A 25387-nucleotide genomic window follows, 5' to 3' on the forward strand; every position below is an offset into this window, starting at 1 on the left:
CAGCAGAAGGCTGTCAGGAGGAGGAGCAAGAAAGGACACAGGGAGGGAGGCTCTTCACACAGTGACCTCTGCAGAAAGCAGGGAGAGTGGTCATCAGTGGGTGGAAAGGCACCCCAGTCCATTATATTCTTATTTCGTATTCATATCAAAATTGTGAGCATAGAAAATATTTCACATGTCATCTTGGACTCTTTACAATAACCCTGCAAGGTAGGCCAGTTTGATACTCCAACATTGAGGGTGGGAGGTGGGAAACAGAGAGCTCCTAATGCCATTTAATGTGTTCAATGCAGAAGCAAAATGTGAACCAGTGACTTAGTAGGCTTTGCACTATGCCAAGAAGTCCTTTGGAGAATGATGCTGCAAGTCTAAGTGCACTAACCAGAGATGTAAGTCCCATTTATTTCAGTTGAACTTACTTCTGAGTAAACACTCCTAGCCCAGTGTCTCCTATTTTTTCTGCCAGTCTGGCTCTCACTGACATACTGAGCCAATTAGTGATTCCTCTCTCCCAAAGTCTTCCACTAAATGCATTTTATACTTTGAAATTCAGCGCTTTGCCTTTGTTCTCCTTTTAATTTGGCACAATATGCACCCACCCCGATACTGTCCGGTGCTGAACCCCAACCCCAATTAAGCGCTGATGGGAGCGCAAATTTGATCAACCTCCAGCGACCCCCCAAATGCAGCTCCTCACCCGAAGGCAAGGAAGGAAATGCATCTCCTTCCTTGTAGCCTTGGAAGCGAAGGGACAACGCAGGCTCGCCACTTTTGCTCTCGAACAGCCTCGCGCCAGGCAGACAGTCACGCTTTCCTTACGTCTGCACCAACATGCCAGGGAAAAAGCTCCACCTGTTGAATTTCTGCCTGCCACACCGCCGCTGATGAAGGTGCAACGACTCTTACCTGCCGCAGGAAGAAGCGCAGCGCAGCTCCTACGCCCAGACGGAAGGGAGGAATCTAGTAAGGAGACCTCCCTAGATCCCTGGAGCCTAAGACGCTCCTTCCCTTCCAAAAAACGGAAGAAGCGCGGGCCTGTAGGGGTCGCTGCGGTCCTTCCGTGCGCCCGCCTCTGCTTGCCCAGCAGCCCCCGGAGAAGGCTGAGGCTCAGGCTGGCAGCGCGCGGAGCAAAGGCAGCCGGATGCCGTGGCGAGCGGAGCCTCCTGCAAAGGCTGCGCGCGCGTGCCGAGCGGCAGCAGGGAGACGCCGGGCAGCCCCGCCGGAGAGACTGGCCGAGGCGATGCCAGGCGGCCCCGGGCGCCAGAGCCGAGGAGGCGCGGGCACAAGGCACCGCTGCTGACTCGCGGCCGCGACGGACGGATCCCGACAGTCCGCCCGGGGCGCAGCAAGCTGGGCAGAGCGAGAGGGGCGCCAGAGCCGAGGGGGCCCGCCGCCAGGACGCGCCGCCCACCGGTAAGAGAAGCACGTCTGGGATGGCTCGGCGCGGCCGCCTCGGAGGGGGACGAGCGCGCCAAGTTTTCCCGCGGGCTCGACGGGGCAGCGAGCCGCCTCTCGGCTCCTCTCGCGCAAGTTTGGGGGCTTTGCGGTGGTCCTGCAGCCGGCTGGACGGCGAGAGCTGCGCCGCTCCGTCGCGCCTGCTTGTGCCTGGCCGGCTCACCGGGGACGCGGTGGTTTCAGCCAGCAGGCCGGTCAGGGTGCCTGCGTCGCGCGCTCTCGGGGTTGGAGCGACGGGCGAGCTAGTTTGGGAACTGAACTTCAGCATTCTCAGCGCCAAGCGCGTTGTCGAAATCGGATCTGGGATGGTGGTCCCTTCGCTCTTGCTTCAAGGGAAACTGGAGCGCCAGCAGTCAGAAGAATGAAACGGGGTCTGCTAAGCCAGGCTCTGCTTGTAAGGGACCGCGATCGGGCTCTTGGCAACGGAATCGAGGGCTTCCTCGCGGAGTTCGCGGCGGCTCCGATGCCGTCTGGGCAGGTCTGACGTGCACTCCATTTTGGCTGGGCTTTGGCAGTGCGCACGTTTGAAGACAACTGGTGTTCTTGAGAGGGGTGTGTGTGTGTTTGTGTGTGTGTCAGGGAGGGAGAGAGAGAGAATGATTTAAAGCTTTCCGAACACGGTGGAAAGCAAAACTCCGAGTGCAAAACTAAATGGCAGCGGCCACTAACAAGAAATCCAGGAAATCTAACAACAGCAATTGCTCCTAATACTCCTCGGTCAGCCCTACTGTTAATTCAGCAGTCTTCCATGGGTAGAATAGGAAAGCACAGTACGGGCGGGGTATCTGCAAAAGGCAGCGAAGCTTTGGAGGTCTTCATACCATCCCCAACAATGCTTGCAGGGGGATTTGTTCAGTTTTGGTCCTTAGCAAGCAAAATCAGCACCTTGCTCTCCGCAGAGGGCCCGCATAGAACACAGGAAAGAACATTCCTGCGCCCACTTGGGTACTCCCAGTCCCAGATTCCGTTGCTGACTTGCATTCCCCTTGCAGCCTCACCCTCTGCGATGGAGCTCCCTAGCTGGCTCACAGAGACAATGGACAAGCTCAGGAAGGGTAGGATGGAGGCTGTTGACATTAACCACAGAATGGAGAGCACCTCCTGGGTCCCCTCAAGGTACAGAGGAGACATGTTTACCTACAAGGGGAGTTGCCCTGCCTCACCCCTGATTTCGTGTTAATTTTTTGGGGTGGGGTGGGGGTTGAATCAAGGTAACTTCTTCAGCAGAGTGGCATTTTTTGCATCACTTTAAAGATAACTGTGATGTCACAGTAGGTGTCAGAGAAGCATGGAGGGCACCCCTAGCTGGGGCCTCTCCATTTCCCCTGCTGCTACTTTCTCTCAGGGCCATCCATCCTGCAGGTTAAGACAACTACTTCACTGGATGCTGCTGCAGGGCCAACCCTACTATTAGGCAGAGGGAGGCGCCTGCCTCAGGCAGCTGATTGTGGGTGTTGTGGAAGGGTAGCAGATTCGTAATTGGGTTTGTTGTTGCATTTGTAGTTCCAGGGAGGGGAAGAAGCAGCACATGCTGGATTTTCTGCCTCAGGTGTCGACACAGCTTGAATTGTGTGGAGTGTTTCACTTTTGATCTGCCCAGGTGGCAAAATGTCTTGGGCTGGCCTTGGAATGGAAGCAGAAACCAAAATAATTTTGTTTCTTAAATTACACTCAAGGCATCTTGTTACTTTCTAGAAATGCTTTCCCCCTTTATCCTTTTATACACTTAAAGTCACCTGTTTACATGTAGGCCTGTTTTGGGTCTGGGAGCATCTAATCCTACAGTACAGGTGAACTTAGGAGGTGCTGGACCACCCATGCTTGGGTGGAAGACCCCCATGAGCCTCATGGAAAGCCACTCTGAGCTTTCTCAAGGAAGAGCAGGACATAAGTAAGATGATGATGATGATAACCTAGACCAACTCATGAAAATGCAGTGGCTTGTGTGCGGTCTTAGTAGAATGATGGTGGTCTCACACCACATTGCTTTCCATGGAATGTGAGTTCTGATGTGCATCATCCAAATTCACATTCCTTTGAAAGCAATAGACAATCTGCACTGGGATGTATATTTGGAGATGCATACTGGTACTACTAATAATTCTAATGGTGGAAGAAAGTTGGATGCAGAGAATGTCTCCTTAAAGCAGTGTCTTTTCCAAGACTTACTTTCTCCTTCAATCCTTTCTCCCTCCCTCCTTCCACCAATCATTTAAGCTGTATGGGAGCAGTCCTCCTTGCAGCTTTAAACACTGTCCATTGTCTGGCAACCTCTTCTCTTGACTAGCAGAAAATGCTGGTCAAGAGGACCTCAAGAGGGCCATACTGGCCAAGACTATGTGCCCAGTTAGCCTCAGCCAGCACAATTTCCCTGCAGCATTTCAATTGCATCCCCTCTCTTTTCCCTGCCTAATTTCGTAGATGCATGAGAACACCTGGCTTAGCAAAGCAATTGGTACAAGTGGCAGGTGCTCTAGGGCATGTCAAAAGTTCGCTGCTGCTCAGAATTGACAGCAGCTTGTGGCTGCAGTGAGGATACCCTGATCTGTGCTTAAGGGCCACAAATCTCTTCTGTGTGATTTCAGAAATTGTGAGTCCAATTCTGTGTGCACTTGTATCTGTATAAATGCAGAACATGTTTTAGATTTATTTATTTTTTAAATTCATGGGCAATAGCAGATGAGCCCATGTTGATCTCCACATTTCCTTCCCCAGTAAATAAATAATGTTGACACCTTTCCTTGGTAGGAGGATGACATAATGGGGTGGAGACATTGATACTACTTTTTCCTGGAGAAAATATGATGTTTGGAAGACTGCTGTAAATTCACCTCTTTGGCCTTGCAGGTAGCAGCTGAGCACTGATGCCATCTTACTCAAAATCTTGGCTGTCTCACATTAGGTAGTCTTACTGGAATGAGTGGCTTGTTGTGACCATCAGAGTACAGTATCTACAAATTCAGAAATCTTGAGTTGTCTCCTTCTCTTGGCCACTAATCTGTTACACAAATCAGAGCAAATATCTTCTTTACAACTGTTTAAAATTATACATGGTCTCAGGCATGCTGAAACCAGGATGCTATGAGGTCACCAGCTGCCCACAACCAGATGATAAATATATTCAGCTGCCAAAGACTGAACCATCACAAAATTGACTGAGGGCAACGTCATGGCCAGATTCCAAAGAGAAGTGCTTGGCCCAAAATGGCTTAGCTGGTGGTTGAACCATAACACTCTCAAGCTCCTTTATCACATAGTGATGGTAGCAATGGATCTGTAAGATGAAAGAGAGAAAATGGTGGTGGTGATTTGTTAGCATCCTCTGCTCAAGGTTTTTTTTAAAAAAATGGAATCACCTTCAGCTTAAGGAGGATAGGATTGAGAACCAGGAGCTCACTGAATTTTGTAGTGTACTGTACAGGGCAAATCTGAAATTGAGAAACTGATTATTTTTCATAGTGACAATACTGTCTAAGGTGCCTGATCCTCCTGCTTTTACCCCCAGAGTGTGCTTCTGTAGGTGGTATCCAATTCCTTCATCTCATCAGTGCACAGATTTCTGCTTGCGCAGTGGGATCCCCCCGTCTCCTCCCCCTGTGTGCCCTGTACCCCCCAAAAAATCTGCTCTGGAGATTTCGGAGAACTCCCTGAACAGATGTAGGGGGCAGGTGGAGGGAAGAGGGGAGAAAGTATTGTGACCCAAGTGAAAATCTTTGCCTTGACAGGACAGTTGCTTGCTGCTGCAACTGGGTACTGTATAAGCCTATATTTTTCTGTGGTTGTTTTCTATACATTCCTATATAGTACTATTGGAATGTGGGCTAGAAAGATGGAGATGGAGTGACTGTGAACATAGCAATGAGTAGGATAGTTTCCAATCCTGAGGACTGGAAGGGCTTTGGGCACTGTGTTTGTTAAGCTGAAAACAGAACAAAATGAGTGAGCACTCCATACTGCAATATTTTGCTACAGTCCCACTTGTCTGTAACTATTTTAAGACATGACAACTTACTAACACAAATTTCCCTAACATGGCTTGATTTTTAAGGGTAGGGGAGCTGGAAACTGACATTGGGTTTCTAGTGCTGCTGTCAGTATTTTCAGTATTCCATGAGTGGGAAGTGGTCTCAGTCCTTAGGCTCAAATCTCTGGCTCTCCCCTGGCTAAGGATGCCATGAGGCTATTGTGGACAGATGCTGATGGCAAAGGAAACTGTGGAGAGGGACGATGAAACAAAAGCATAGCATGTGCTGGGAGATGTGATGGTCTAATTTCTGTAAGCCTGCCCTGCTCTTGTTTTTATTATGGAATATTCCTTGCAGAATGGCCCTGAAGCATGTGGTGTTTTCTGAGGCTCTGCTTTCTAGGCTGGATCTTTCCAGCGGCATTACAAGAGACTCCCAAGTTCTCCACAGATACCTGTATTTTGTGGAACTTGCTGCCACAGAATGGCACTGAGGTTTAGGATTCAGCTGTGGGTCCAAGTGGTCATCAGCTGGATAACCAGTATAGGAAAGCTCATATTTTAAATATATGAGCAACCTTGCATGTAGACAGCTGTGTGGAAAATCTGCTTTGTCCTGAGTGTAGACATTAAGGAAATAATGGTGTGTTGGAGGTATCCCTAGAGTAACAAATGGTTCAGATTAGGGCTGCCACACCTGCCACATGGGTTCTGTATAGTTTCAGCTGCTGGAGTGGCTTGAGAGATTACTGTAAACCTCTTACTGACTAGAGCAGGCATGGGCAAACTCGGCCCTCCAGATGTTTTGGGACTACAATTCCCATCATCCCTAACCACTGGTCCTGTTAGCTATGGATGATGGGAGTTGTAGTTCCAAAACATCTGGAGGGTGTGTTTGCCCATGCCGGGACTAGAGGATTTCCTCCCTCTCCTCCCCCCCCCCATGGAGACCCTGAAGTGGGCTCTCAGGGTGTCAGAAGAACCCACAGAACAGTGGGCAGGGGAGGGGGGATTGCTCCGTCAGGCAAGGTGATGTCTTTGTGCAGATGGAACTTTTGTAATAGAGTGATGTCCACCCTAAGTGTGAGAGCAGGGGTTGGAAACCTCAAATGCCACACCCCAGACTTCTCTGTTTAGGCCCTCAGTTCTATCTCCAGGCCCCACCCCCTCTCAGATGCCCCACCCACATGTACTTTTGCTGGGCTGAAATACGTCCCCTGAACTGTATTAATATCTCTTGCTTGCCTGAAAGGAGGAAGGAGAGGTGTCTATGTAAGACCTCTGCCTTTTGCATGGCTGAGATGTAACCAACCGTACAAAAGCAAGGATTACACCCATTGCTGTGGCCATTTTCATGTATGGACCCTTCCATCCCTTGTATTAGTGCCACAAAAAGTCACCTACAAGGAAATGTGGCCCCTAATTTTAAGGCAATTTGTTGAAAGGCATTCTATGATGGTTTTTGTTCAAAAACATGTTAGTTGGTGTCTTATTGTTGGCAGTTTTGAGGGCCATTGATGGGAAAGTGCACCATTAAATAGAATAAATTAAGAAAGCACAATGAGGAAAACATGATGTACCAAAGTGGATAATGGTGCAAAACTGGCACTTTTTTTTTTCCTTTTGTCCAAATAATGATATAACTAGCCTTGGCCTAATTACCTTGGAGTCATAGTCAGTGATTCATAATTTGTAGGTTCCATTAGAGAAGGTTTTCCCCTAAATGTTACTGCTAGGTTTGGTATAAATCTAATGCTGGCATCATGTTTTGTGGAGTAGTGTTAAAGCCCGTTATATGCCACTCATCCATTTATGTAGAAGTCCTTCCAGTTGTTCATCTGGAGTCCATTTCTGCAAGGTGCCAGAAATGACAGAAACCATACTTGGAGATGTAGCTTGGATTATGTAGACCACAGAATTTGAGAGTTGTTAGATGATCCCGATTCCCTTCGCAGAGCTACATTTCACAGAATTCCCTGGGAAGAATTGTGGCTCTGTGAGGGGACTGGGGGTCTCCTAACAACTCTCAGCACCCTTAACAAACTATAGTCCCTAGGATTATTTGGTGGAAGCCATGAATGTTTAAATAGCTTTAAATGTGTAATGCAGATGGGCCTCACTCTCTCAATATTCTGCGCCGCTGAGTTCTTATGAGGCTGTTTTGAGGGTCTCCCCTTAACTATCTCCCACTAACACACCCAAAGGGTTACTTTGAGTCTGCTGGAACCTTTCTCTTGTGTGTGGGTGGTGCAGTTTTGGCTACGTAAACACACACATAAGGTGACTTGAACAACATAAGATGAACAGCATAAGATGTGATACCTGGTTGCAGAGACCATTTGTGTGGCCTAGTGAAGCTGTTTGCATAGGCTTGTTTGCAGCACATACAACTGTACTTCCCTAAACCCTGAGCATAATTCAGTGTGATAGACAGCCCCTCATTTGCATCACGTACTGTCTGTCCATCAAGCAGAGTCCTATGCAGTCTGGTGGTAAGTGGAGGGTGTGTGTTTTACAGCAGCTTTTTTCCATCAGTGGAGGAGGGATGGCTTGTTTTTAATGTTCACTCTGGACCATATAACCTTTTAGAAATGAAATCAACACTTTAGTGCTGAGATCATAATTTTCCTTGACTCTGGGTGATTAGCCCCTGCTAACTCACTGTAGCAATTTATTTCTTGCAATTCGAGACTGTGGCTCTTTTGCAAAAAAGGACTGCATTGAAAAATTAAATAAAATGCTTTAATGATGGTGGCACAATAGGGGCTGAGTGGACCAAGGCTGGAAAATGGAATTTTATTATTATTATTTTTTTAAAAAGTGTGCTCTATCGCTTAGTAATTATTAACCTTTGCTGGAACGGGGGCACTAGATGCGGCTTCTCTTTTATCTTGATAATATAATCTCATCAGTGTCTGACAGCCTCACTAGCAGCACCCCTGGGGTGTTAAATGCTTGGGGGATGAACACATGAAAATCATAAAAGTAAGTTGGGAAGCTGTGAGGGATAGTGAACCCTAGGAGGCATTGTGCCTCTCTGTCTTTAATATTCCTGTCAGAGCCCCTTTTGGCAACGGGAGCTGACAGGAGCCCGTAGTATCTTAACTGGCATTGTCACAAAACACATTGTCTGGCTTGCAAGTCAAGGCTCCATGCCTGGCTTGCCTCATTTGCTGATTACAATAGAGCTTTTTGGCAGTGGTCATGCAGGCTTGGGGCTTTGAAGATTTAGGGGGTGGAGAGAAGAGGGAGGGAGTGGGCCTGTCACTTCTCCTTCCTGTTTTGCTTTGGGCAAGGCATCTATTCCTATCTGGTTTGTAGGGAGTGAAAGTTCCCCCAGCAGCGATCGTGAGAAGCATTATGCACAGTTGTGTGGGGGAAGGAGGGAGGAGGTTTTTCCTTCCTTTTATATATTTCTTAAAAAGGGAATCTGTAACACAGGGGCCAAAGGTGTAATGTTGATATTGTCTGAAGACACAAATGGTTCGCTGATAGGCCACTTTTTCTGTGTAGCTCAAGAAACGCGTCTCAGGCCGCAGATCCTGGCTTACCTGTGGACACTGACAAATAGATTCTGCATAACTTGAGGCATCTGTTAGAGCCCGCGGTGCCATAACTCAAAAGATGACATCCCCACAGAAACAAGGAATGCAAATGGAGTGCAGCAGTATCATTAATAACAGGGCTGTATCTTCCAATGTACCTCTACCACAGGTCTTTGCATGGCTGTTTCCTATGTCCACAACTCCAAGTGGTGGGAGTTGCCTTTGAATCTGTTGTGGAACAGATCAGTACCAGGATGGATGGATCTTGGGAGTCCTAAATATGCTTCTCCAAGCCTCCCAACAGAAAGAACAGGATCTTATCTTTTTGTCACTGTTTTATGGGGCCCAGCTCACATGGGAAATGTGTGCAGAAATGTGAGCCAATATTCCCTCTGTATGTCTGGGACCCAGAGGACTGTCTTTGGAAAACTATTCAATGTAATGTATAATAATAGTCATGTGTGTTTATATCCCGCCTTTCTCCCAGAACTGGGACAAACCGGGACTCAAGGCAGCTCACAAAAATCAAAACAAACACAAATAAAACTCAGACAGCTAAAAGCCTATAAAAGATAATAGTAAAAAAATTAAAATATATTTGTGTCAAATTCAGATATCCAAAACTCCCTTGCCAAACTAATTAGTGAAAACTGGCTTTTATAATGTGTTCTGCTGCTTTTCTTTTTCTACGTTATCTGCTCTGTATTTATTTGGAAATTACAACCTTTGTGCTGCTCTTGCGTTTTGTAACTTAGATTATATTTTGCTTGTGTATATTTGATTTTATGTTAATGAAGAATAACAAGAAAATAAAATGCTCAAAGCCAGTGGCAAGTAAAGCCAAGAGGACACAAGGCACACAAACATGCAGTTAGCAGTAGGATAAGGAAGGTTGGGAGGAGGTTATTTCCACTGAGCTTGAGATTAGCCTAGGGCCACTGTGCAAGCTTCCAGGGCTTATCTTGCATTTCTCCTGCTCTTCTCTTGCCTCAAACAGGTGCTCTGGTCAGCAAATGTGAAAACGGAACCAAGACTGTTGCAGTCAAGTTGAAACCCCCTTCTGATCTATCAGTTGATTTCAATTGAAGGTCTGCCTGGCCCTTCATTACAGGAAGGTGGTGATGAGGCTCCTCCTCCTCCTCCTGCTCCTCCTCCTTTTAAGTACTGCCCATTGATTAACTCATTTTAAACACACCTTGCACAGTCTTGTGGCTGGAGCAAGAGGTCTTCCTTTAAGAAAGAATCTCTTGCTCCTGCCACATGGCTGTACTAGATGAATTTAAAATCCCTGAGTCTGGTCACCATGCTAGGTAATGAGGTTCAACATTCACTCAGAATGGGAAGTGTCTTTAGCATATATTATTTTCCATGTATTTGGAAGGAAGGGGGTTGAGATTAAGAGTGGAGGGTCCAATAGTTGTGGCTGATGATGGTAAGATGCTTTGGCTCAAGCTTTCAGGGTGCAGGACAGCATGTGGCGTAAGTTTCCTCGTTGCTCTGCTCTCTGCAACCTGGCTATCCCTGTGAGAGAACTGAATTGGCTATTCTATATGCAGATGCTGCTGCTCAAGTAATTCATTCATGTGATAAGCATTTCTCTGACTTGATCAAGGACAGAGGCTCACATTTCAATTGCCTGGAGGATCTGCGAACATCTGGCTGTTATTGACTGACCTTCAGCAGATGGATGAGGCACCCAAGCAGGGAAAGGTTGGGAGTCCCTTATGAACTGTCTGCTGTTGTACCTCTTGGGGTGCAGAATAAGGAGGCAGGTTCTTTGCTAGAGATGCTTTGAAAAGTGTGCCATATATATAATTTTCTGGCTACGTTCTGGTATGAGGGGAAGAGAAGAAATCAACACTCTGTGCATCTAGGCAGGTCTACTTCTCTTCCATCTGATAGCATATGCCATGCTATAAGAACATATAGTTTCTGTGCCCCTTCTGCTGCTCAGCAACAATAAATGGCATATTCATGTCTTTTGTTTTGGAACTGTAAGAAGGGAAAAGTGAGTTAGAGTGGCACTATTTTCCCCAACCTGCTATACAGGGCAAGAGAAGAGCCTTTGCCCATCCCATTTAAACCTGTGCCAGGTGTTTCTCTTCCAGATGCTCTCAGTCTCTTTTCTCCTTGGCCAACTTGGTATGTAGGCAGGACACTGCAGTGTGCAAGAGGATGTGGCTCTGTTCTGCCTTCAGCACCACTGGCTGTGGACAGCTGCCTGACTTCAAGTCCTATTGTAGAAGCAGGACTGCCCCTAGCTCAGGCATAGCCAAACTTGGCCCTCCAGCTGTTTTGGGACTACAGTTCCCATCATTCCTGACCACTGGTCCTGTTAGCTAGGAATGATGGGAGTTGTAGTCCCAAAACAGCTGGAGGGCCAAGTTTGGCTATGCCTATCCCTAGTTGGTCTGATGCATTGTTACTGCTTTTGCATTTACCATGTCAAACTGTGAGGGTATTTCCAAATTATTGTTTCCCCTTCCCAGTACTTTTACAATTATACTGGCCCTAATGCTAATTCAGGCCTATTGTGGGTGGGATAGGTGGCTAATCCAGAGGTAGAGGAAGAGATTCAGCAAGGGTAGGCAGACTTTAAAGAACCATACCATTTTCTTTTCATGGAGATATAGGGAACAATATTCACTTATGAGGTTGAGCACTCTTCTTCTTCTTCTTCTTCTTCTTCTTCTTCTTCTTCTTCTTCTTCTTCTTCTTCTTCGAGCTAGTGACTGTTTCTATGCTTGAGTGCTAGTACCATCATCTTGCTCTTCCTCTCAGAGAAGGGATGGGTGGACACCAGGTTTAAAGAATCTGCTTTTTCTTTTTAACCAGACCCCTGAGTTTTACCAACCAGAGCTTAGTGCAAAACAGGGGTGGGCTAAGAAATAGAGAACAGGCTGCTTCTGAGCACATGCTCAGCTCAGAAATTTTGCAGTCAGTTCCAGAACCAAGCCCAGAAGTCCCTTTCATGGAAATCTACTCCATTTCTTTTTTTAATGTCCTTTTCAGCCACCTAATTTTGGGGGTAAACTTTTTAGTTGTTGCTATTGTTAGACAATTGGCATCTGATCTGCTGCTACTCACTCAGAGATATACTAGTAGATCTTAATCTACCTTCTGTCCACCCAAGTTTTAGAGGATGGATCTCTCCCCCCCCCCCAAAAAATACCTGAACTTGCTATCAATTTTTGATACCCATTCCTTGCTACTCTCACCATCCCTCTCAAGCAGGGATGCTGTTGTTCGGTTGTAGAGAGCCCCTTTCACTCGGAGTACAGTGTCTTCTTCCTGTGGCTTGCAGGCATCCAGGAGCTCTGATGGGAAGCTGATAAATCAGCTGTAACATCCCTCTTATAATGCTGAACTGTGGACGACCTTGACAGAGACAGGCATCTGATGGCAGGTTGGTAAGTGCAGCTGACAATATGTTTAATCCTGCAGAAATAGTGCTATGGAGAAGAGGCTCTTGTGACACTTCGTTCCCCTGCCTTGGTGGATAAAATTGCTCGCAGAGGTCAGGAGGTGGTGCTTCGTGAAAAAGAAAACAACTGGGATGCCTGAAAGTAGTCTGGCCACTTCCTCATTACTCTCTCTATCCTAATTGCATCTCGGTTGTGCTGATCATGGAATGCACAAGGACTTCTCCACCCTTTTCACAATGGTGTTTATGTGTGAAATAGATTGTTACACAGACAGGCTTAGATACCTATATATATTTCACCCAGGCCTGTTTGTCACAGGAGAGATTGGAGATGCATATGGAGTAAATGGCTTGCGAGGGGCTCCCTAGTGAGAGGGTCAATTCCTTCCCAGCCACCCACAGGTCAAAGAAAGCAAATAATGAATTCTCTGCCTCCCCAGAACTGACTTTTCAATAAAGTCTTTTCCCTGCCGGGACATCTTTTGTTCATTACCTTTCTTTCTCAGAGAGAGCAGGAGTGTGGTGGGGAGAGAGAAAGAAACCCTTGTTCTGTGAGTTCCTCTTGTTCTAATTCTCTTTTTCTAAATCTTTTCTATTTCTATTTTTTCCATCAATGATTCGGTGATACTTGGGGGTGGGGGAGAGACTGATCAAAGGAAATAGAACATGAAGGGGGAAAAAGGTAATCTGACAGGAATCCCACTGTCATATCATATGCAAGTTAGATACCAGTGTATATCAACTTTATTGCTTTTTACCTTCCACAATCATTGTCAGATTTCTGGGATTCAGATACTCCTGGAATATGCATGCATATTTATTTTATAGATCTTTTTCAAAGTTGGTCTTTGTAGGTCCTTGTACAGCCAAATCTCGTGTGTGTGTGTTTGGAGAGTAAGGTAAGAGTGGTAAGAGTATCTGGGGAGGCATTGGTTGAAGTTCCCATGGATCCACAAAATCCACTGTGTCTTTGAGCCAATCACTATTGGGACACCTGACAGGGTTCTTGTCAGGATAAAGTGGAGTATTATTATTTCATTTATACACTGCCTAATTGCCAAGGTGGTTTCTAAATGGTTTACAAGTGTAAAACCAATTACAGAAACACACATAATTAAAATGCATAATAAGACAGTTTCATTAAAACATTAAAATAAGCACCTGCAATTAAAATGTAAAATGAAACAATTCCATTCAAACAGCACAACAATCAGAAACCATTTAAACAACCATTAAAGCAGGAGTTTCAAGTCAGGAGATCAGGGGAATGCTAACAGGTGGTGTGTCTTCAAGAACTGACAGAATGTAAATATCAGTGGGCCTTTTATATTTCGGTAGGGAGAGCATTCTACAACACTGGTGTCACCAGTGAAAAGCCCTGCCTCTTTGTCAGTTAAAGCCAACAATCATCAGGGCATGGCAAAATGATGTGTTGGGTTTCATTTGTTTACCTTAATACCCTTGCTGTGGGTTGAAGGGGGGGAAACCCGACACAACAGTTTCTGACTCTTCCAATGCATGCTTGGGGCCAAGTGTGGGTCATGACTTCAGTTGAGTTATCTGAATTCAGAACTGGGGTAATGGGGCTTAACAGTGGTTGACTGGAAAGGTGTGAGGGACCATGGTGGCAGGAGTGTCAGACTTGGATCAAGAAGACCCGGGTTCAAATGTGAGCTGTGCCATAACACTGATTGGGCTAGCCAGGTTAGGCAGTGAGGATAAAGTAGCAGTAACCTCCATGTATGCCATCCTCAGCTCCCCGTAACATCAGGATTGTTCTTTGATGAATAAGCAGCTGGAAGGATTATTATTTAAGGGCAGCTAACCAAGCTAACCAATGCAAATGTGTTAATATCCTATTTCACATGCACTGGGGATTAAATCTGGCATTGAAATTCTATTTGGGAGCTGAGTCCTGGTGATTCAATCAAGCCTGGAGGAAAAGCTGCGTGGGGATTTCAAGTGGCTTGGCTGCAGCTTTCTTTGGACTTTGATGATCAGGGCCCAAAGCCCCCGCAGAATTGCAAATGGTTGGTACAAAAAAGCAGTGTAGTGGCTCTAGTTTGCTATTCCAGACTGTCTCCAGCCTTGGGCAGCTTTGTCCCCAGCCTGGCTCAAGTCTTGCTACTCTCCAGTGTCACAGTTGATTCTTTACAGCCAGGTAACTCCCAATTTATGTGGGGGTTACATTTCGAGGCACCGCACATTTCCGTGAAATTGTGTACATTTGAAAACACCATTGGAAAAGCCTGCAGACACCCTCTAAACTTCTGGAAACCCTTGAGAAACCCTTGAAAAAGACCAGCAGCACATACTAGATGCCAAACTCTACTACAATTGCTCCATCCAAACCTCCTTGCCCAAACTCCAACTCTCCACAGGCCTCAATAGTTGGTACAAAGGCTCCCGGGATTGCTAAGTACTGTTTTCACACATTTTCTGCCTTTTCTGGACTCTCTTAGGGCTGTTTTTGCCAGTCACTTTCAGTTCTGGTACAATGTGTGCGGTCGCATGACAATTGAGTGTGTGTAAATTGGTTGTTGCCTGTAGAGAAAGAAGCACAGGCTCTGCTTTGAAATGTAACGAGCACTTCCTGAGCAGCGGTCTTTCCCTGCTGCTTCCACCCAGGAATCTCCCTGGCTCAGCTGCCTCCCTTCTATGGCTCAAACCAAGTCTCTCTTTAAAAACAAAAAACCCAGAACTCTTTCATGGTGCCTGTTTGCCTCAAACCATCCCCCCGCCTCATCCCTAGAACCCCACATGCACATCTATAGGTGAACCTAGCATGGGTTGCTCCCCAGTTTCAGAGATGCTCTTGAAAATGGGTTATCTGAGGGGAAGCTCTTGCGATAAGCATTCAAGCTATGATTCTTTTTAGCTTGCCATTTGAACCTCCTGCAAAGATTGCAGTCTCTGTACATTGTAAAAAGAAGACCAGGAATCCCCAGAGGCTGGGATGATATGGAACATGCCACGCTGGAGTAAGGAATGCAAAAAAGAATATAAAGGTTTTTTAAAAAATAAAAATCAGATCCCTTTATCATCAGTTAAATACATCATGCAAGAGGAGTTAGTTTTCTCTTTTGGATTTTTGGTGTGTGTGTGTGTGTGTGTGTGTGTGTGTGTGTGACTTGCTTCATTGTGTTATCATATGCAACTAAACTACAGAAATATGGAGCCAATAGAATTTAATATGAGGTCTTCTTAACATGAGGAAATTCTCTAAAGTACAGAATCTTTATTGCATTGGGGAAAGAGCTGTTTGAGATAAATATAGGTTTTTAATGCATATGTGGAGAAAACAAAACTTGGGGATGGGCTATAGCTCTGTTGTAGAGCATGTTCTTTGCATGCAGGAGGCCCCAAATTCAACGGCTGGCATCTTCCAAGTAGGGCAAGGAAAACCTGCCTGAAACCCCGGAAAGCTGCTGCCAGTCAGCATAGACAATACAGTGGTACCTCAGGTTACAAACACCTCGGGTTACAAATGCTTTGGGTTACAAACTCCGCTAACCTGGAAGTAGTACCTCAGATTAGAAACTTTGCCCCAGGATGAGAACAGAAATTGTGTGCCGGCAGTGCGGCGGCGGCGGGAGGCCCTATTAGCGAAAGCGTGCCTCAGGTTAAGAACGGTTTCGGGTTAAGAACAGACCTCTGAAATGAATTAAGTTCACAACCCGAGGTACCACTGTACAGTGGTACCTCTGTTTATGAACCTAATCCGTTCCGGAAGTCTGTTCTTAAACCAAAACCTTTCTTAAACTGAGGCGCGCTTTCCCTAATGAGACCTCCCGCCGCCAGTGCCCTTCCACTGTTTGGATTCCATTCTTAGACCGAGGTAAAGTTCGCAAACTGGGACACTACTTCCAGTTTTGCGGACTTCGTAAACCGAATAGTTCGTGAACAGGGCTGTTCTTAAACCGAGGTGACCACTGTACTGAGGTAGATGGACCGATGGTCTGTTGTGGGTCTGGTTAGCTGTGCTTTGCATCTGAAGCTGAGTATACAGTACTGTTTCCTCGCTCTCCCACTGCTGGCGTTTGAAACCGAGAACATGTTAGCCTCAATCCAGATCTATCCTGTGGTTTCTTGAGAAATACCCCTGTTGGATACGTTTCCCCTTGAACCAGTTTCCATCCAACTGGAAAACTTTAGCCACATACTCACTTTGCAGTGGAAGCTGAGGTGTGTACAGCTGAGACAGCCATTGCACACATGGAGAGGACAGGCCATGTGCATAGGACGGCTCCCCGGGTTAGAGTCTGATGGGGTTGCAGAGGTGGAGAAACAAATCAAGTAATGTACATCATGGGAAGACATCCCTACCCCTTCTGTGATGTGTACAGCAGTGTGGAATTGTAACCTGAAAAGTAGCAGGGCATACGTGGAAGCAATAAAGCTGCATTTCAAGCCGCTAATGTACAGTATACATACTCTCCCTCCCTCTCTCCTATACTATATCTCCCCCTTCAACTATATTCTGCAAAGCAGCTCACAATTTACTTTATGATACATTGTTTTTCAACAAAAACATTTTTGCTAAAGCCAAAACAAACCAGCAATGGCTACTGTCCTAATCTCCTGAAAGGACATTGTCACATGCCTGGGCAAAAAAACAAAAAACAAAAACCCTGTATGTTTCTCTAAGAATTTGAAAGCCATCAAATTCTTTGTCAGTCCAATAGATATGGGGAGGGAGTAATTCTACACATGTTGGCACGCAGAATGAGGCCTTCACAGTTGTGGTTGTCTTCTTCCCGGGGCTTAACTGCACTGAGAAGATTGTCCAGGTCCATCCTTGCACTCTTTTCGCCAGCAAGTGAGTTTAAAGCTGGGCTGGAGAGGAATTCAGGAAGGTTTTTCCGAATAATGCTGTTAAATAGCTTAAGTTGATTTTAAATGGAGATTTTATTGCTGCTGCTTCGCTTAAACAGTCACTGGTTTGTTTTTGTTTGTTTTTTTAAAGAATGCATTGTGTTAAACAGATGCATCTCCTCCCCTTTTGCTTTGCTGTACATTGCTTCGGGTGTTTTCCAGAGATGGAGCTAATGTGTTTTTATGAATAAAAATAAATGCCGAGAGAATATGAATCTTAACCTTTCAGTGGAAATGGGGTACTTCGTAGTAGGGAACGGAAATTGGTTCTGTGAGTTTTGTTTGCTGCCATAATGCCTCTTGGCTGCTAAAGATGGGCAGGCCTAATCGGTCTAAGAGTATAATATCTTTTATGAACACTATGGTATTGGGGTGGGTGGGAACTGGCCTTGCTACAGTAGAAAACTGTGAGGTTTATTGCATGTTTGACCTTTTCAGAACCATGTTAAAAGTGTTCTTTAATCACTTGAGTGTTTAGACAGCCGCCAGAGGCCCTGTTTCTCCCCCCCCCCAGTCTTCCCCCTAAAAGTGGGGCAGACCTTGTTAGTGGCTATGCCCCAGAAACTGTCTCCTTTTTTTAAGGCTTTCCAGTGGAGGGGAAAGTTGCTATTTCAGAATTATCATTATCATTATTATTTTCTGCCCATTTGGCTAGGTTTTCCCCAGCAACTCTGGGCAGCTTACAGTGCTTCTGTAGTCAAATTTCCCATTACTCACTGGTCATAGTTTTTACCTTGCTACGTGGGTGAGTTATATTCTTTGTTGGCATGTTAAATTTATGATTGCTTGTTTATTTATATTTTTAAAGGAGAAAATCTTATGAACTTCACATTTTTATTTATGTTTCTCTTATTTAACAAGCTATCTACACTGCTTGATGGTAAGAACCCCTTAAGCAGTTGACAAAAATATAAAAGAACGCATTTTAAAAATGAAATAAAAATAAAAATAGTTAAAGAGGGTATCTAAAAATCTTCAAAAGGTGATAAATATCAAAAAAGCTAAAAATAAATAAGCATGTAATGTCTACCTGTCTGGATAGGCGTGCCTAAACTAAAATGCTTTTAGCAGGTGGTGAAAAGAGTACAGCGAAGGCACCTGCCTGGTGTCAATAGGCAGGGAGTTCCAAAGTGTAAATGTTGCCACGCTAAGCAGTTTCTTACAAGTGCAGAACGAATGTCATGTGGCACCTGTAACAGTTCCAGTTCCACAGATTGAAGCAGCCAAGTGGGCACACATGGGTAAGGGGTTCCTGCAAGTAATTGTGCTTGGGATTTCCAGTTTGTTTTTGCCACTTTCAGCATTTTCTATAGAAATATGGGAGAATTATGCTTTTGGTGAATGGTAAAGAGAGCCCACAGCCCCCAATGAGACTGATGATGGAGATCTATTTATTTTATTTTAAAAAAAACACCTAAAACAACTTCATGGAATTAAGGGGTAATACTTCTTTTATCTGCCAGTTTTCTCTCCTTCTGTATGTGCTTAAAAAGGCTTAGTGCAGAACAGAGTGTTCAGCCTCTAAAAAGAAATAGGAAAAAGTCCACAAAGAATTCCACATCTCAACCTTCGCCATCATCCTTCCCTCTGATATTTTGCATAACATGGATTGGACATCTAGCTGTTTTTCTTTTTGTAAGGATTTGAAGAGTTGTCACCCTCCATCCTTAAACAGGCTCTTCCTGCCTTTACTCCCCGACAGGTCATGGAATGTAGTGCATATGAAAGTTTTGATGTACTCAGGATAGGGCTAGCCATCAGATGACACTAAAGAAGTCCCAGTAGGTGGAGGCACAAGGACCTAGGGAATGTATGCAAATCTTTACCAGATTATTGGTTTTTTTAAACCTGAGGGGGACACAATGAGAGATGCCAGCAGAATCAGGCAATCACCTAGTTTTCACATCATGGTAAACCATAGCTAGTTGATTATTGTGACTCTGCTGATGTCACTGACTTTGCTTTGGGGTGGGGGGAAGGAACACACCACAATCCCTGGTTTGGCGTTCTTGTTGTTACCTTCATTACCTGCCCTTCACCAGCACGGATTTCTCCAAATAAACATTTTTTTTAATGCAGTTTAGCCTAATATACAGTTCCCCCAAGCAATTTCCTCAAATACTGCATTTTTCACTCCATAAGACGCACCTGACCAAAAGACGCACCTAATTTTTAGAGGAGGAAAGGGGGAAAGCCCTGTTTTTGGGGGGATCAGCTCAGAGTTGTGCAGCTTCTTGCAGCTTCTTTTGCAAATGGGAAAAGCCCCGTTTTGGGGGGATCAGCTCACAGTTGTGCGGCTTTTTTTCAAAGGGGGAAAGCTCCTTTTTTTGAGCATCAGCTCAAAGTTGTGCAGCTTCTTTTGCAAATGGGAAAAGCCCCGTTTTGGGGGGTATCGGCTCACAGTTCTGCAGCTTTTTTGCAAAGGGGGAAAGCTCCATTTCTGAGGATCAGCTCAAAGTTGCTGAGCTTACCTTGCAAAGGGAAAAAATCCTGTTTTATGGGGTTCAGCTCACAGTTCTGCGTTTTCTTTAGGAAAGGAAAGGGAGCCATTTCTACAGTTTCCAGACAGATAATTTAATCAGCCAGTCACATGTCGCTGCAGCCTCCATCTGCAGAACATTCAACAATGGAGGCCGGGGCAAGGGGGAGAGGCCTGGAAGGGAGCTAGCTTCTCTTATCTCCCTCCCCTATCTCTTGAAATCAGCTGCTGAGCAGGTTCCTTCAACTCCCTCTTTCCCTCTTCTTAGCCTTTAGCTACCCCCCCCCCAAGCACAATCTGCTTTTCGCCCCTGGGCAATCCGGCTCCAGGGACCATGCATTCGCTCCATAAGACGCACAGACATTTCCTCTTACTTTTAAGGAGGTAAACAGTGCATCTTATGGAGCAAGAAATACGGTATAATGCATTTTCTTATGTTATTTTCACTAATGCACACTTTACTGTGCAGCATTTTTGTATACCTTCCTTGGCTGGAGAGCTGCACTGCAAAATTCGGGAAAGCGTGACTTTCAAAGAGTGGCTGTGTTTCAGTTTGCCTGTTGTTTCAAAAAGTGTGACTTCTGTAGGTTTGCCTTTAAATGCAGACTGAACCTCATTTCTTGCCCAGCCTTTCTTGAGAAGCCTGGGCTTGTGTTGTCTTATCTGAGGCATATGGCTTGTTGCCATCTGAGCCATTGGAGCATTCCCATGTCCCTCTGTCTGCCCTAGAAATAACTCTCAGTGCCATTCTCCAAGCTTGACTGCTTTTTAAAAATAGCACTTGTTATCCCTCACTGGGGATCTTCTTTCCCCTGGTGAACCTCAGGGCAATCTTATTTGAGATGACCTTGGGGCAGGTAAAAAAACAGTATTTGGGTGATTCGGAGGAAATAAGCAGTGTGGTGTGGTTGACGTTCATTGGGATCCCCCAGATTCCAGAGTCTGAGTTGCCTTTTCTTTGATACCTACTTTCCAGAGTCACCTAGTGCATAGCTGTCAAGTTTTCCCTTTTCTTGTGAGGAAGCCTATTCAGCATAAGGGACTTTCCCTTAAAAAAAGGGAGGACTTGACAACTATGCTAGTGTGTATGCCTCATTCATTCATATTTGCTGGGCATGGTGTATATTCCCATGCTTCCACAGTACTGTAATAAAATCATGATCTGGGAAGCAAGCAAGGTCTGTTCAGTGTGGCTCACAGTGTACATTACATTTACCACTGCAAATTACCCACACCATCACTTAGCTCTGCTTGAATCATTTATTAAGTTAGGGTGCTCTGTAGCAATGCCTGGATGCTGGAAAGGATAATGAACCCTCCAGTGGTGAGAGTGCCTGGGGGTGCAGTGTGGGGAAACTATCGAGACCTTACAGGCTAAATAGAGATCCCTTTGGGACAGGATGCACTTTTTGCTTAAGGGTCTGTGTCACCCCGATCTCATTTCATCTCTCTGCAGGCATAAAGGGGTGTAAATTACACTGACACTTGCTCTAAGCCTCTTTACACTGACAATCCAATGCAAAGCAGCCTTTGTGTAACCGAGATCTCATCGGCACTCTGTGTATGTGTGTGTTTTTTTTTTGGCCAGAGGATCAATTAACCTGCATTAGTTAATGCAGTTTCACCCTCCCTCCTTTTTTCCTGGCTTTTCCTTGGAGCCTTCTCCGCACATCACATATTTATGATGCACCCACAAATGTGGTAATGCAAGCGCACACAGATTAATGATGGGTGACCTACCCACCACACAGTTCAGAATTGGCCTTGGCAAAATGAGTGATTTCCCTTGCCCCGAGAAAGTAAACGAAACCCCTTCATTATTTCTTGACCCTACTTCTGAATTCAAAACTGCATTGTGCTCCCTATGACATCGGGAGCACAACAGGACCCAGAAACCTCTCCAGCCCAATCCTCCAGGTCTGAATTCAGAAGAACCCAGGGTCAATTTGTTATTGAATTGAGGCTGTTCAGACTTCAAAAGTTGGTTATTCCGAACTTCCCAAGTTTGGAATCTACACTCATCACTTACAGAAAAAAACGCGTTATAAGATTCTGACAAACGCATGTTCAGGTTGGTTGTTAGTATTCATCTGTCTTGAGAGACAATGGAGTGTGCCTCCGAGGGGGAAGCCAAACCACTGTGTTAGCAGCACCCAAGTTGTAGCATCACCAGAATCTCCCTGGGGCACAAGCCTGGGCAGTATGTATGGTGGTCCTGGGCTGCCGAGACAACACAATGCTGATGTGTTAGGGTGGCAAGAAAGGCTGCAGGGCCACATCTCTGTTCTATCCTATTCACTGTGTGGAGGATCCTCACATGATTTAGAACCCTGAGCACTCAAGAGTTTCAACTCCATGGGAAGCCCCCACGTACGGAGAAGATCTAGATATATCTATATAGATAGATGTAGATATTGGGCTCAACCCAGCAGTGGAAGAATAAGAGGAGAATGAATGAATGTGGGGTTTGGGCCAAACACATGGCCCCACAGCCCCATTCACTTTACTTGCCCTCTATGCACAAGTAAAAAGGTAAGGTAAAGGACCCCTGGACGGTTAAGTTCAGTCAAAGGCAACTATGGGGTGCGGCACTCATCTCACTTTCAGACCGAGGGAGCCGGCGTTTGTCTGCTGACAGCTTTCTGGGCCATGTGGCCAGCATGACTAAACCGCTTCCGGTGCAACGGGATACCATGACGAGTGCCAGGGTGCATGTTTACCTTCCCGCTACAGCGGTACCTATTTATCTACTCGCACTGGTGTGCTTTTGATCCGCTAGATTGGCAAGAGCTGGGACAAAGCAACAGGAGTTCACCCCGTCATGGGGATTTGAACTGCCAACCTTCCACTCAGCAAGCCCAAGAAGCTCAGTGGTTTAGACCAGTGTTTCTCAACCAGTGTGCCTCCAGATGTTTTGGGACTACAACTCCCATCATCCCTAGCTAGCAAGACCAGTGGTCAGGAATGATGGGAGTTGTAGTCCCAAAACATCTGGAGGCACACTGGTTGAGAAACACTGGTTTAGACCATAGTGCCACCCATGTCCCTCCGGTTGGTTGTTAACTGTTTTGGACATCAGGCTTTTCCATGAATACAAACCCACACAATATAGTTGCCCCCACTGGGATGCTGGCCAAGGCCCTCCAAGGAGTGTTAGTCTGGTAGTAAGGTTTGCTGTCATGTAATGTAGAGTGGGGGACGCGGGTGGCGCTGTGGGTTAAACCACAGAGCCTAGGGCTTGGCAATCAGAAGGTCGGCGGTTCGAATCCCCACGACGGGATGAGCTCCCATTGCTCGGTCCCAGCTCCTGCCCACCTAGAAGTTCTAAAGCATGTCAAAGTGCAAGTAGATAAATAGGTACAGCTCTGTCGGGAAGGTAAACAGCGTTTCCAATGCACTGCTCTGGTTCGCCAGAAGCAGCTTTGTCATGCTGGCCACATAACCTGGAAGCTGTATGCCAGCTCCCTCGGCCAATGTCGCGAGATGAGCGCCGCAACCCCAGAGTCGGTCACTACTGGACTTAATGGTCAGTGGTCCCTTTACCTTTAATGTACAGTGAGTTCGAAAAGGCTCTGCTGGTTGCAAAGTCTCGGCATGAGACTGCATCCTTTGGTCATCGTAGCCATTTCTTCAGTATGTGTTTTTTCTTCTTAAAGCAAGGGATGATTTGGCTCTTTTCTCAACCTTAAACCATTTAGGGCTGTCCAATCCACCACACACACTGTAAGTCACCACAGCAGGGGGAGGACTTGATGGTGTGGGCTTACTTTTGGAAGGAAGCAAATTGATGGAGATCTTCTCTTGCTCCTTCTGTGAGCAACACATAGTATGGCAGTTTCTCCATATGGATAGGGCTCTGTCTTTCTTAGGCTGAATCATATAATGGTGTGTTATACAGTACTACAATCTACTTAGGAGATGCATATTTTTCAGTGCAAATACCAGGTGATTTTGAGAGACTTTCAAACTAAACTTAAAACCATGGAGAGACCTGGTCTGAATAAAGACATTGGATTCTTACCTCATTATACATGAGAAAGCTATCTTTAGCCATCTCACTCCTTGCTTTTTCCTGTAAGACCAATTGCAGTCGTTAACAGTGGTCAACAAATTTACCACACCTATCAGCCAATCACCCATTCCCACCACCCTTCTGAGTAATACCCCTCCCCACCCTCTCACTATATATAAGGGTCTGGTGACTTCTGTTTCAGTGTATCTGAAGAAGTGTGCATGCACACGAAAGCTCATACCAACGACAAACTTAGTTGGTCTCTAAGGTGCTACTGGAAGGAATTTTTATTTATTTTGTTTAAACTAAACAGAAGTTTCACTGCAAAGGGAGAGGGACTGACCAAGTGCATGTGTGTGTTCATTTATCTTTCCTTCGTTTAGCCCTTTCACACAATGCTGGCATTTGAGCTTTAGATCTGTAGCGTTTGTAACCTGAGCAGCACGGTTCTCGTGATACATTTGCAAGGGGCATTTCTGAGCAATCGGATGCAATCTTTCAGTTCATCCGAAGGTCACAGAGTGTCCATATCCAGTTGCCATTTGCTCTTGGTCTCTTTGCACTGTGTTATCAGACAGTAGTGTGATTGGAGGCCTCCATATGGAGGTCTTTTCCATTTGTGGGGGGTGCTGTTGACAACGAGGGTCCCGTATAGTATGTCTCCACAGAACCTAGCCCTGTCGTCCCCTACTGACACTCCCGTATCTGTCTGTGAGGCTTAACTGGAGATTATGGGACACACCACTCCATGTTCAGAGCCCACAGGTTCTCAGAGGGTCCAGATTGTACAGCTGCTCTTTTTGTGTTGATATGTGTAGAAGCTGTTGTGTAATAACAGTTTTCATGCACTTTCTAAACAGCTGCTTCACCACTTTGATGCATGACCAGATTAGCCCCTCTTGTTGTTGTTTCAACAGACATATACCACACAGCAGGGTGTGAGCAGTCCGGGCATGTGAAAATAAGCCTAGTTTTAAAAAAAGTTTTAAGAGCTATAATGGAGCATTTTGTATTCCTTAATTTTCTTCTGCATTTTTTTTTGGGTGGACATTTATATAAACTCACATACAGTACTGTTCACATAAACTAAGATATATATTTTTAATGCATCCTATAGGAACGTTTAATTATGATGCATTGCATTATGAAATATATTGTATGTATGTGTATGTGTGTTATAAACATCTACCATTTAGAAAAAGGGCAGCTTGCTGCATCTAGTTTCTGTAGCTCTAGTGTGTTGGGCTCCAGATGGAATACAACTCCCATCAGCTTATATTGGTTGGGGCTGCTGTGAATTGTGGTCTGAAACATCTGGAGGCGATCACATTGGAGGAGAGACTTATAACAAAATAAAGGGAGGGGAGGGGTCCTGGACCTTTAAAAACACTTGCACAGAAGAGTACCATTCACAAGTACTGTATTTTATTATATATGGTATGTTATTAAAATGGTCAAAGATTTCAAACACTAGATTAAAACTGCAATAAAAAACAATGCAACATTATAAATACAAAGGCTAAAATGGAAGCAGCAGCTGTAAAACAGAACAAGCGTTAAAAACAGGAGTGCATTAAAGTTACTCATTCAATGCCTGGACAAATAAATACAATGAAAGCCTGCATTCCAGGCA

General features: G+C 45.4%; 1 protein-coding gene across 1 annotated transcript in view; it reads left to right on the forward strand.

The window, feature by feature from the left end:
* Window positions 1-1148: 1148 nt before the first annotated feature.
* The window catches only part of TAFA3 (TAFA chemokine like family member 3), a 96896-nt gene continuing 72657 nt past the window's right edge, over window positions 1149-25387 (forward strand). Inside the window, exon 1 of the mRNA XM_035122882.2 lies at window positions 1149-1413. The gene's annotated coding sequence lies outside the window, so the exon portion shown is untranslated. The remainder of the gene's footprint in view (window positions 1414-25387) is intronic.

Source organism: Zootoca vivipara, chromosome 7, assembly GCF_963506605.1.
Source record: "Zootoca vivipara chromosome 7, rZooViv1.1, whole genome shotgun sequence".
Taxonomy (NCBI): domain Eukaryota; kingdom Metazoa; phylum Chordata; class Lepidosauria; order Squamata; family Lacertidae; genus Zootoca; species Zootoca vivipara.